This window comes from Nicotiana tabacum, chromosome 15 (assembly GCF_000715075.1).
Source record: "Nicotiana tabacum cultivar K326 chromosome 15, ASM71507v2, whole genome shotgun sequence".
Classification (NCBI taxonomy): Eukaryota; Viridiplantae; Streptophyta; class Magnoliopsida; order Solanales; family Solanaceae; genus Nicotiana; species Nicotiana tabacum.
Genome location: NC_134094.1, coordinates 39849748 through 39863446, shown reverse-complemented (window position 1 = coordinate 39863446; position 13699 = coordinate 39849748). Strand labels below are relative to the sequence as shown.

At 42.0% G+C, this 13699-nt stretch overlaps 1 non-coding gene across 1 annotated transcript; it reads left to right on the top strand.

The window, feature by feature from the left end:
- Nucleotides 1-7564: 7564 nt before the first annotated feature.
- Nucleotides 7565-7671, top strand: LOC142169998 (small nucleolar RNA R71). The gene has a single exon (XR_012699617.1). It is a non-coding gene; the product is annotated as a small nucleolar RNA R71 (small nucleolar RNA).
- The last annotated feature ends 6028 nt before the right edge of the window (nt 7672-13699 follow it).

Sequence of the window (13699 nt, the reverse complement as noted above, 5' to 3'; positions counted from 1 at the left end):
CTACCTACAAAGAAATATTTTTTTTTCTTTAGACTTAATTCCCTCAAGAAAACTGTCTAGGAGATCCGTCGTCAGAAAGAGTCCAATTTTTCTACTTGTTTTTTTGTTTTTTTCTAAAAGGCTAAGACGACACTAACTAAAAAAAATAACTACAACAAGACTAATATTTACAAGTTACCACCCCATACTTATTTCATGCAATGCCCTCTGTGCATACTCAAACAGACAAAACAAGAAAAATAACAAGTTGGGTGTATGAAAACTCCCTGATCAAACCTCGTCATCGCCTTCCTCCTCGAAGGCTGCCCATTCCTCATCTTCTGCTTCCTCCTCATCAGCATCATCATCATCATCATCCGACTTCTCCGGCTCAGCCTCAGACTGCTCAGGTGTGTTGACATCCTCATCCTCTAGGAGTCTGTAGCCATTACCAAGCCCAACCAGCTGCTGAGCATGAGCATTGAGCGGGACGTCTCCCAATCCGAAGATGCAAGTCCATCATCCCATATAAATGGGCCATAAAGCTGTCATCGTGAGCATTATGCTCGAAACTTGTCATTGATGGCATAACATTCTCCTCCTTAACCCGGACGCTTGTAATGTCCATTAGTCGTAGGGGCTGATCAATGGTGTGATCGAAAGCTTTCTCCTCCTCCACCTCTTCTTGTCTCAAATACTGTGTTAACATATTTGCAAAGGGCATTCGATCAATTCTTTTACTAGTTCTCACTAAGGACATCTGGTATCGGATCAAGTGGCCCACATTCACTCGCTAGCCAGTCATGAAGAAATATAGCACACACGTCCTCTCACGGATAATAAGAGTGTCATGATTGCAAGGTAGGAGCCGTGTATTAAGTAATTTCAGCCATACTTGAGCCTCTGCCCTCATTTTCTTCTTAGGGAATTTTCTATGACGATTGGTTTTCTTGTCCCGAACCCAAGCCGCCACAGAATTGACACCACAAAGAGTGCGTCTCAGCTCTCGATATGTAGAACGGGCGATGAAATTATCCAAGGGTTCCTGAGGAACATCTGGAGCACCTAAGAAATTGCATATTATTGAGGCTGGAAAATCTATCAACCTTCCCCGAATGGGCACCAGCTGCTCAGGATCCTTTGGTTCAAACCCGACATAAAATTCTCGAACCAGATTAATATTGATATCCCTGATATTTTTGAACACATAACGCAACCCTAACTCATTAATACATCTCCATATTTCTTGGTACTTGGCTTGTAGGCGAAGCTCATGAATTGCAGATTCCGGATGTATATGTCTCGGCCTACAACGTTTGTACCAATCCTTAACATGTGGAGGTATGCTCTTGAGTCCAAACTCCCGCTGTCCTTGAGGTTGTGAGGGAGTGGCTGCTACAGCTGCCACGGCTTGTAGTCCTTCACCCTGACTGGAAGTAGCTTCCCCCCTTTTCTCTTCTTCGGTGTAGGTGCGGAGGGAGCCTTAGCCTTAGACGGAGCAGTGGATGTGGCCTTTCCTTTACCGGTGTCCTTCCTTGGAGGCATGTTTGTATCTACACAAGTGTATTAATCAGTTTAGGACGCATTGCAAAATTCAAAACATGGTTTTACGACCCCACACTTAAGAGTTCAACACATGATTTTCAATAATTTCCGAGGTTACTCAGACTTCACCTCATCTTTTCTTAGTATGAGAATCAAGCAATGACACATGGGTGCTTCCTCCAATTTCGAAGCATCGGGCTACTAGTGAGCCACCCCACACTTAAAATTTTAAAGTGGTGCATGACTACATAGCACTAGTCTTACAATCCCGGAGATCGGGCTCCAATGGGGACAAAGAATGCCTTTGGGGCATTATGACAAACACTTAGCATGCACTAGTGCAATGGGAGTGCTTGTAGGGATGAGGGATTGCCTCACCCTCCCAAATTGGCTTGGGAGTTCCATGCTACCACTTGTTCACACAATAACAACACCATACTTATGGGGTTCATGGGGTTGGGACACACAAACACATTGTTACAATAAAGAACAACCCCAAAATTTGTATCCAATGACATGCATTCACCCAATTCAAAATTGCCAAGGAATGGAGGTAGAAATCATATCTTGGGTGTTTAAGAGGAGGGATTTACCTTGAATTGATATTGGAGGGTTTGTGAGGGAGAGGGTTTGGCAGTTTCTTCTTTGCATGAGTGTTGGAGATTTTTGTGAGCAGTGAAGTTTTCGGCGTTTAGGTTAGGTTTTTAAGGGAGGGAGTTAAAATAACAAAAGAAAAGAAATTAAAAGAACCCGAAAAATTCACTTACCTGGCGACGCGAGGATTCTGCCTTGCTTTCCCCCTCGCGAGGCGATCTCCAACGCGAGCTCTAGGGCATGCGTCGTGAGGCTCCACGCGAGATATATCTCGTTGTAGCCCATGCAAGGCGAGCTCCCATGCGAGAATTCTATCTGGCGACGCGAGGCATTCCGTCTAGCCCAGCTCGCTGGGGACCAGGCGACGCGAGGTTCAGTGCACGACCCGCCGAAATTCCCTGGAAACATGTTAGTTCCTACAAACGAGAAGAAAAAAAATTCTAACTTTACTAAAAATCAATTACAAATTGGGTTGCCTCCCAACGAGCGCCTTAGTTAACGTCACGGCATGAAGAATACAACATTACAATGAGTTGCCTCCCATGAAGAGCCTGATTTAACATCGCGGCACGATGCATGCAATCAACTTAAAGCTCGCTCAATATTGTTGGCTCTAGCAAATGAGTCACCGATACTACTTTCGTCTCATCCATGCCCAAATAATGTTTCAACCTGTGACCATTGACTCTGAACTTGCGAGAGCCATCTTCTGAAGCAATCTCTACGGCTCCGGTGGGGTGAATCTCTAGCACACAAAATGGTCCTGACCATCTTGACTTCAATTTTCCCGGAAACAGCCTCAATCTCGAATTGAATAATAATACCACGTCTCCCGGCTTAAAATTTTGCTCAAGAATGTTTTTATCGTGCACCGATTTCATTATTTCCTTATGTAACCTTGTACTCTCAAAAGCATGATAACAAAATTCGTCAAGTTCATGAAGCTCTGTGACTCTACTAGTTCCAGCGGCCTCCTAGTCTAGATTTAATTGTCGTAACGCCCAGAAGGCTTTATGCTCTAACTCCACCGGCAAGTGACATGCCTTTCCAAACACCAATTTATACGATGACATACCAATCAGAGTTTTGAATGCAGTACGGTAGGCCCATAGCGCATCATCCAATTTTCTCGCCCAATCAGTCCAAGTAGCATTTACAGTTTTGGTCAAAACACTCTTGATTTCTCTATTTGACACCTCGACTTGCTTTGTGGGTGATGTGGAGTAGCAACTTTATGGCGAACTCCATATTTCTCCAACAACTTTGCAAAGGATCGGTTGTAGAAGTGGGTGCCCCATCACTGATGATAGCTCTTGGAGTGCCAAATCTGGTGAAGATATGTTTTCTCAGGAAACCAATAACTATCTTCGCATCATTTGTTGGAAGTGCCACGGCTTCTACCCATTTCGAGACATAGTCCACCGCTACAAGTATATACTTATTATATGAGTTGGCAAATGGTCCCATAAAGTCGATTCCCCATACATCGTATACTTCCACCTCTTGAATTGGGTTCATGGGCATCTCATGCCGACGGGAAATATTCCCCGTCCGTTGGCACTCATCACAACTTTTCACCCATAAGTGTGCATCTTTAAACAATATCGGCCAATAAAAACCTGACTCAAACACTTTAGCAGCTGTCCTAACACCTCCAAAATGTCCTCCATACGGTGAAGCATGACATGCCTGCAAAACAGAAGATTGATCTATCTCGGGAATGCATCTCCGGATCATGTTATCAAGACAAATCCTAAGCAAATATGGTTCATCCTAGAAATACATGCGACAATCACGAAATGTTTTTTTATTTTGCATAGAAGACAAGTCATAGGGAACAATACCGCTTGCTAGGTAATTTGCAATATCTGCATATCATGGTGTAGCCTCGAGGCTCGTTGCTAAAAGTTGTTTATCTGGGAAAGTCTCCATGATCTCCTCCACCTCCACCTTCTTTTCCGCTCCTTCAAGCCGGGACAAATGATCAACAACTTGGTTTTTTATTCCTTTTCGGTCCCGGATTTCCAAGTCGAACTATTGTAGCAGTAGCACCCATCGAATTAGGCGCATCTTTGACTCCTTTTTCTCAATTAGGTACCTGAGGGCAGCATGGTCAGTGTAAACAATTACCTTTGAGCCTATCGGGTATGACTTGAATTTATCAAATGCGAACACCACAACTAGCATCTCATTTTTTGTCACTGTGTAATTCAGTTGGGCGCCGCTCAAGGTTCTACTTGCGTAGTTTATCGGAAGCATGACTTTATCTTTTCGTTGTCCAAGAACTGCTCCCACATCATAGTCTCTTGCATCACACATCAGCTCCAAAGGTTGCCCCCAGTCGGGGGCCACTATGATTGGTGTAGTCACCAGTTCCTTCTTCAACTCCTCAAACGCTACCCTACAGTTGTCAGAAAACACAAAAGGCTGATCTTTTTCAAGCAGTTTACACAAGTGGTTAGCAATTTTGGAGAAATCTTTTATAAACCGTCTGTAGAAACCGGCGTGGCCAACGAAACTTCTTATTGCATTGACAGAAGTGGGTGGTGGTAAGTTTTCTATCACACTAGGTGCCCCAAGACTATACCTTCATGTACTATGAAATGACACTTTTCCCAGTTGAGCACCAAATTGGTCTCCACACATATTTTCAGCACTCTTTTCAGATTCTTAAGGCAGTCATCGAATGAGTCTCCCACCACTGAGAAATCATCCATGAAGACTTCCATTATGTCTTCTACCATATCTGTGAAGATGGCCATCATGCACCTTTGAAATGTGGCGGGTGCATTGCATAGGCCTAACGTCATTCCCCGAAAAGCGTAGATGCCATATGGATAGGTGAATGATGTTTTCTCTCTATCTTCCGGGTCAATAAAGATCTGATTATACCCTGAGTATCCATCTAGAAAGCAGAAGTGGGACCTCCCAGCCAATCTATCTAACATCTGATCAATGAACAACAAGGGAAAATGGTCTTTTCGGGTGGCCTTGTTCAATCTTCTGTAGTCCATACAAATTCGCCATCCCGTGACTATTCTTGTTGAGATCAGCTCGTTTTTCTCATTTTGCACAACAGTCATTCCACCTTTCTTTGGCATACATTGAACTGGACTAATCCAGTTGCCGTCGGAGATGGGAAAAATGATTCCCGCATCTAACCACTTTATCATATCCTTTTTCATAACTTCTTTCATGTTGGGTTCAACTATCTTTGATGTTCTCTGGAAGGTTTGTGGCCATCCTTCAGTAAAATCTTATGCATATAGAAGGCCAGGTTGATCCCTTTACTGTCTGCAATGGTCCAACCAATTGCAGTTTTGCACTCTATTAATACCTGCAAAAGCTGTTCTGCCTGCACATCTAACAAAACAGATGAGATAATAACATGTAAAGTTGAGTTAGGTCCTAATAATGTATACCTGAGGTGAGGTCGTAGCGGTTTCAGTTCCAACTGTGGTGGCTCTTCGATTGATGGCTTAGCTGGAGGAGTCTTTCTTTCTTCTAAATGCAAAGACTCAAATTCGAGCTCTCTTTTCCAGAACCCTTGGCCTTCAAGAGCCAGCACCCACTCTGCCAAGTCCTCTCAATTAACTTCCTCTAAGTTCATGAGACAGGCTGCTAGAGGGTCTTTAGTGTTCAGAGTCTCATCTTCCTCCTCCAAAATTACATCCACAACTTCTATCAGAGAGCAGTTAGCAAATTCACTTGGTCGCCACATAGACTTCTGCACATTGAATGTTATCTCTTCATCATTCAGTCTCATTTTTAGCTCTCCAATTTCACAATCAATTAGAGCTCTCCCAATGGCCAAGAATGGTCTTCCCAAAATTATGGGGATCTCCTCGTCAACCCGGTAGTCCAGAATGACAAAATCTGTTGAAAAAACAAACTTTCCAACCTACACTAGTACATCATCAAGGATACCTGATGGCCTCTTCACTGTCCGGTCGGCTAGCTATAGTAACATGGATGTGGCTCTTGCTCTTCTAATGCCTAACCTTTTGTAGGCATCAAGTTTATGCTTGCCTCCAAATCACACAATACTTTAGCAAAAGCGTAGCTGCCTATTGTGCATGGGATTATGAAACTCACTGGGTCTAACAACTTTTCAGTTATGGGTCTCATCACGACAGCACTACAGGTCTGGGTTAGTATAAAAGTGGCCAAGTCTAGAGAGTCTAACTTGTGAGTCATCAAATCCTTCATCAGTTTGGCATACCCAGGCATCTCCTTCAAGGCATCAATCAGTGGAATGTTCACCTGGATTTGTTTCAACATCTCCATGAATTTCTTATACTACTCACCCTTCTGATATTTGGCCAATCTATGTGGGAATGGTGCTGGAGTTCGCTTCCTTCATGTGATTTGAGTTTTATCCTGCTCAGGCACTACTTCTACTGTCGTTTCTTGTGCTACCTCAATCTCCTTTGCAACCTCTTTTTCTTTGCTTGTGCTCTCTTGTGCATGTTGTATCGGCACCTCAGTTAACCCTGTTGAATCATCTACCTCAATGGGTACTGGCACAAGTGTTTTATTTGGTCGGCTTTCGCGAGCAATTTCTTGCTCTAGATCTAGGTCTCTACCATTTCTTAGACTCACTGCCATAAGCTATTTTGGGCCCTGCTCTTTTAGATTGACTTGTGTGTCTGCAGGTAACGTCCCTTGGGGGCGATTATTCAGAGCCATTGATATCTGTCCTAATTGAATCTCAATACCTTTTATCGTTAATTCATGTGCGTCCACTCTCTCTTGCATTTTTCCATTGGACCCAATCAGTTGTTGCAACATTCCTTTAATTTCAGACAACCCATCATCTTGTCTCACTATTTGCTGTTGTTGAGGCTGTTGATAAGCTAGCTGCTAATTTTGCTGGTTATGTCTTTGTTGCCTTTGGTACAGCACAACTTGACCCTGTGGTTGCATAGCTCCAGGATTGCTGCTATTATTGTACTGCTGATGTGCTGGTCTATATTGCTGATTCTGTTGCCCCCAATTCTGACCACCTTGCCTCTTTCCTCCATAGTTTGCCACATAGTTCATATCTTCCTGATAGTGCTGGTTGTCACTTTCCGCACTCCAAGAGCATACATATGGTTGGTTAATGCATGGTGTACATAAGCCCCCATTAGTCGCATAAACTATGTGTACTTGCTACTTCTGTCCTGATTCATCGATCTTTTTGGTGAGGATACTCATTTGTATCATCAGAGTGGCCATATTTTCGGCTATGGAGTTATCTGGGTCCAAAGCTACTGAGTGAACGACAGGAGTGATCGTAGAGTCTCTTGTCATCCATCCTGAGTTTTGAGCCATTTTATCAAGTAGGATCTTGCATTCTCTGAATGATTTGCTCAAAAATGCTCCACCTGCTGAAGCATCAACATTGGCCTTTATGCTGTCTGCCAATTCTATGTAGAACCTCTGCCCCAACATCTGATCTGAAATGCCATGATGTGGACACTTAACCAGCATACCCTTGAACCTCTCCCTCGTTTCTTGTAGTGTTTCTATTGGTCTCTGCCTGAAGCTCAATATCTCATCAATTCGTTTGGCAGTCTTATTGGGTGGGTAGAACTTGTTCAAAAATTTCTTGACTAATTCCTCCTAAGTAGTGATGGAGTTTATGGGGAGTGAATTAAGCCAAGTCTGAGTCTCTCCCATCACCGAGAATGGAAACAATAACAACTTTATTGCTCACGGTGTCACATTAGGTTGCCTTTGCGTGACACATATTGACAGGAAAGTTTTCAGATGCTGCTGAGGATCTTCAATGTAAGACCCTGAGAACAGTCCCTTGTTCTACAACAAATGTAGCATGCTGTTTGTGATTTGAAATGATTCCGCTTGTATCTGAGGGACTGCAATTGCGGTTGCCAGATTTTCGGTGGTGGGTTGTGCCCAATCATACAATACTGTTTCTGGCACAAGAGGCACCACACCCTGATTGTTCGGTTCATTTGCATTGTTTTTGTTGTTTGGATTTTTTATTCCGTCATCCATGTCTAGTTCGATTTGTTCTGTTGAGTTCTATTGTTGTTTCCCCTTCTTGTTTGCACGATTCAGTGCCTTGAAAACTTTCTCAGGATATGATAATGCTTCGAACAATTCAGCAGTTCTTGAGGAGTTTCTAGGCATGCCCCTGTAACACCCAAGACTACAAACGTTAGAATTTCAATATATTTAGTTTAAAATGAAGAAAATTGACTACACTAAGAATTCTAGCACTTCTTTTAGCTGCAATTAATAACACCATTAATTCTCCGGCAACGACGCCAAAATTTGATCACGCCCAACTGTGCCTTATAAAAAGGACTAATCGGTTGTTGCAAATATATTCCGGTTAACAAGCCCAAAGTCGAATCACACAGGGAATTAACCTATAAAGCACATCTACTAGACTTGCACAAATTCACGCAATCAATCTTCAGAAATATTTAAATAACAAATTAGATGTTTACTGCTAAAAAATTTAGTTATGAAAATGCAGTAATTAATAACTAACTACGAACAGGTTGTAGATAAGATTTGGAATGATCTAAGGTTCTGATTTCCCCTATTGTCAGAATCTTTTCCGCTACATTTCCTATAAAGTTGCCTAAGTTTTCTCTACCGATCATGTGCTTTCTGATTGTCGTAATTCTCTCTTGAGTAACTACCACAATTTACTAGATATATTCTTCCGAATTACGCTAGCTGGCACTAAGTTACGGCTCACTCGGATAGTACCAAGATTTCGTTATTCCTAATCCCACCTTTAAACCCTCCGTATTGATCCCTTATATACGTTAGGAGTGATGATGTTCAACAACTACCTAAATATGCACTCTTTTCCGAGAATACACATTAAATAGGCACAGTCGATTGAGAGCTCTTCAACCAACCGTAATATAAACGTAGTTGAAAAAAATAGAGAAACACTACGGCAAATCTATAATAACGTAACAGGAAAATCATCCTCCAATAGATTCCATCAAAATCCTATATTAGAATTTTAGCTACTCATACTCATAGTAAAAATATCCCAAGTATTTTGCATAAATAAATTACAAGGTAAAGATGAAGGAATGTAGAAATCGATGATTCTATCCACCAACAGGTGTTCCACGAGCTATTCTTGCCTCCGGTTGCAAAGCTCCTTCAAAAGTGGTGTTTAATGTCTATTTATATGTGTAGAAAAATACCTAAAAGACATAGCCCAAGTCCTAGTCAAACAAAGAGATGAAATAAGCCTTCTAAATCCGGATCAGGCTCGTCTCAGACCGTGCCTCGCGAGGTAAAACGCGAGATGCATCTGGCCCCCAGACTATGCGGCACCAGGCATTCAGTGCGCTCATCCTCACCTTACCCCCCACGTCGCCTGCTCCCACGCGAGTTCAGAGGCTCGCCTCACCAGCTCTAATGCGAGCTCCATATCTCGCTTCGCTAGCTTCTTCATTTTTCCGCTGCTCACTTCTTTCTTTCTTCTTTCCAACTATTTTCGAGCACGCTTTATACTTTAAATCTTCCTTTTGCTCTAATTTCATCTCCAATGTACCTACACATAAAATAGACTCCATTACGCGTAAATAAAGTATAGTTTGGCATTAAATCACCTAAACTGTAAGGTAAATAATGTACTAAAATATGGAATTATAGCCGAACATCAGCGACCTGCGTGGCTTGGTTAGTTAGAGAGATTCAGTTATAACGGCTTGATTATGTGCAAATAGGTTTCGAAGAGTTCTCGATGGTTTCTAACTCGGTTTGACATGGATATTTTCTACAGGCACGAGGAGTATGTTGCGTGTTATGTTTTTCTCTTGGATGGGATTAAGAGGAAGGTTTCTAGCTATTTGAGTATGTATTCTACTTGTGATTCAAATTTGATATTGAGATTCTCGTACTTTTCATATGATGGCATAATAAATGTTGTGTGTTGTGTGGGATTGAGATTTGCGTGTGCAAGGTCACTATTCAGTTCGAAGGGAAGGTCATGAATTCTTAAACAACATGGATGATTTCAGATGACTAGATGAATATTATTACCACTTGGTATTGCCTGAGAAGGGTGCACATTTTAGAAGGCACACTGTGTTTTGACTTATAGATGCTTCATTGGTATTGCGGTACTCGCATGGTTGATCGACTGCTAATGTTCAAATTTTGCTATGTGGCACGAACGAATTATAGATGTTTTCCTCGTGGGATGATCGTGCATGAGAGATGTGTTAGACATTCAGGTGGTGGAGTTGGGATTGGCTATGGCAATTCATGTGTTCTATGGATTTGGAGACTAAGAGTTATCAAACTTAGATTCTTTCGGGGTTGCGGAATGTGAAGATGTGGCCAAAGTTAGCTGGATGGTAGTACGTGCTATGGTTAGGTCATTGTGGACTTTTGGAGGGCCATTTATCCATTTGGGATGACTGGAGTTGATTTGGCGGCCCATTGGTAGGCCCAATAAGGATGCACATTCTACATCGAGTCGGATTTGTTAATTCAACACGGTTAGTGTTCAGGGGTGAGTCATTCTATGTTCTACTCTTCTATGCTATGAGGGGTTGTGATTTATTGGTTATATGCACATATGATGCGGTTCTGTTTGGGCCTTGTAGCGGAATTCGAGCAAGATAGTTATTGGAGTATTGAATGGTTGATTACGCCTTGGTTATGATCTTTCCGGGCATGGTATGTTGTGTTATTCGCTTCTCTATGGTTATGGTCATGCACTTCATGTACTTGATGTCGAATTGCATGTGGTTGTTGATTTTGAGCATTGCGGCTTGAGGTATTTCATAAGACCAGTGTTGGATGGGGTCACACATTGCAGTAGAGTTATGTTGGGATATGATCCTTTGTGTTAGATCCGTATGTCTTGGTTATACTATGTATGATGGGTTTATAGCATTGCGGCTGTGGTGGTACTTGTTAGGCTTGCGAGACGGTTCTCTCATTTGAGTCATTTTCCATGTTTGAGTACATTTGAATTGTTGCTTGCTGGTGCATAGATTGCACGGTTGTGACTTTAGTTTGTATTCGTGTGGCGTGTCAATGGAATAGCTATGTTTGATGTGGTAAGGTCATTGGACCTAGAATGGATACTATCGGATTTGATTACGGTATATTAGGAAGAATAATATCGGAAGTGGGCTAAGAATTTGGCTTTAGTTCTTGTTGGATGAGTGGTTATGAGTTTCCCATTTTTCTTCATATTTGCATTGCTGGTTTTTGCTGGTGTCTAGTGCCCCAACTGTTTTTCGCGATCGCGAAGATGGAGGTGCGATCGTGTAGAGGAAAATCTAGCGCTAGGTATCTTCTTCTTCGTGTTCGCGAATATTCGTCCGCGTTCATATAGGTTGCTGGATTTTGAGCATTGCGTTAGTGCAAGTGATTACGCGGTCGCACTGTGTAGAGCTAGGATGGGAAGGTCTTCATGACTTATTCATAGCGTTCGCGTGCTTGGGGCCGCGTTCGCGTAAAGATTCTTCGAGGGTTAACATTTTGTGCTTTGCGATTGCGAAGCTGGTTCCGCAATCGCGTAGAGTATTTCAGGGGCAGTGCATTTTTCTTCTTCGCGATCGCAATGATATTTCAACGATCGTGATTCATTGACCCGTCTAATGATTATAAGTACTCTATTTTTGGGGGTTCGGCCATTTTAACATATTTGGAGCTATGGAGCTCGGATTGAAGCAATTTTAAGGCAATTTTCACCACACAGATTAGGTTTCGAGCAGTTCAAAGGTCGGTACGCGCGGGATGGCATTTCTAGAGTATTGTTTAGCTTGCTAGGGATTGGATTCGGCTTGTTCGAGGTAAGTAACACTTCTAAACTTGATGTTGAGGGTATGAATCCCTGAATATACATGTTATGTGTTGGTGTTGAGGTGACACACATCCTAGGTGATGGGCGTGTTGGTGTGCACCGTGTGAATTATGACTCGGTTGATTATGTGGTAGTGTGTAGTTACCTAATCTTGCTTCTATCCATGAAATTCCTACGCGCTAGAGTAATGTAGTTGTGATCCATGTTAGAAATCATGTTTAGGCTATATATTTATTCTTTTGGGACCCACTGAGGTCATTGTTGCTGTTGAGTTATTTGCTTAAATTGCAATTACATGCTCAGTCATATTTATTTATTTGCATATCATATCTCAGTTTCTGTTGTCATTGTTGTCACATCATGTTATCATTGTTTGGGCTGAGTGGCATGAGATTTGTGATCCTGAGAGACTGGAGAGATTGATGACTGAGCTGAGGCCGAGGGCCTGATTGTGAGTGATATTAATGGGATCGGGCGAAACGCCGCAACAAGTTTTATTGATTCATGATGGGATCGGGCTGCACGCTGCAGCAGGCCATATTGGCTTTATATATATTATTATTATATGGATTGGGCTGCACGCCGAAGCAGGCCATGTTGGCTTATATTAGCATTTGGACAGGATCTGCCCCTCCGGAGTCTGACATATCAGCAGTGAGCGCAAGTACTGTACAATCCTGAGTGACTGAGTGTGTTGAGTGATTGAGCGTGATGAGTGGGAGTGCGAGACAGTGAGATTGAATACTCCAAGAGTGTGAGTACATGAGCTCATCACTGTGATGCATTGCATATGATATGTATACTTGACATACATGCATAGATATGCATTTCCTCATGCTACACGATTTTGTGACATTTAGGACTTCACATGCACACTGACATGTAGGCATAGAGACATACTTTTCTCATACTATCTGAGATTGAAACATCTTATTTGTTGTTGAATGTTTTGGGGGGAAAATCACACATTCCTTACTCATATTTTGGTGATTTTAGCGAAAGATTTGGGTTTTACTATTATACTTGAAAAGTATGCCTAATTTCCGTAACTGTGAACGAGCTGAGCATCATATATTTGAGTTATTTCATGTACTACTTTTATTATATTGTTATGAGTTGTTGTTGGCTATTGGTGTTGGACTCTGACCGTTGTCCAAGCTCGTCACTGCTTTTAACCTAAGGTTAGGTTTGTTACTTATTGAGTACATGGGGTTGGTTGTAATCATACTATACTTCTGCACCTTGCGTGCAAATTTTGGAGCTGATATCGCTGTGTATGGTGGGAGATGGCTTTTAACATGAACTTGCGTTCCGATTGTAGCTTCCTCTTGTTCATGGTAGTTTTAGATTTATAAACAAAATCTGTTTATGTACATTTTGAACATATGATGTATTTATTTTACACTAGCTTTGTAAACTCTAAGTCTTAGAAGCTCATGATATGTACTACGAGTCCTTTAGGAATTATTTGTATAAAAGTTCAGTTATATTATAATTATTTCTCTAAGTGAACCTCTAATTGAATTGGATTATTGCTAATTAGCTTACCTAGCGGGTTGGGTTAGGTGCCATCATGACTAGTTGGATTTTGGGTCGGGACAAGTTGGCATCAGAGCTCTAGGTTCATAGGTTCTATGAGTCATGAGCAAGTGTCTAGTATAGTCTTGCGAATCGTTATAATGACGTGCATACCTATATTTGAGAGGATACAGGGCATTTAGGATAAACGTTCCATCTTTCTTTCCTTATTGTGCGACATTGATACAGCTTGAA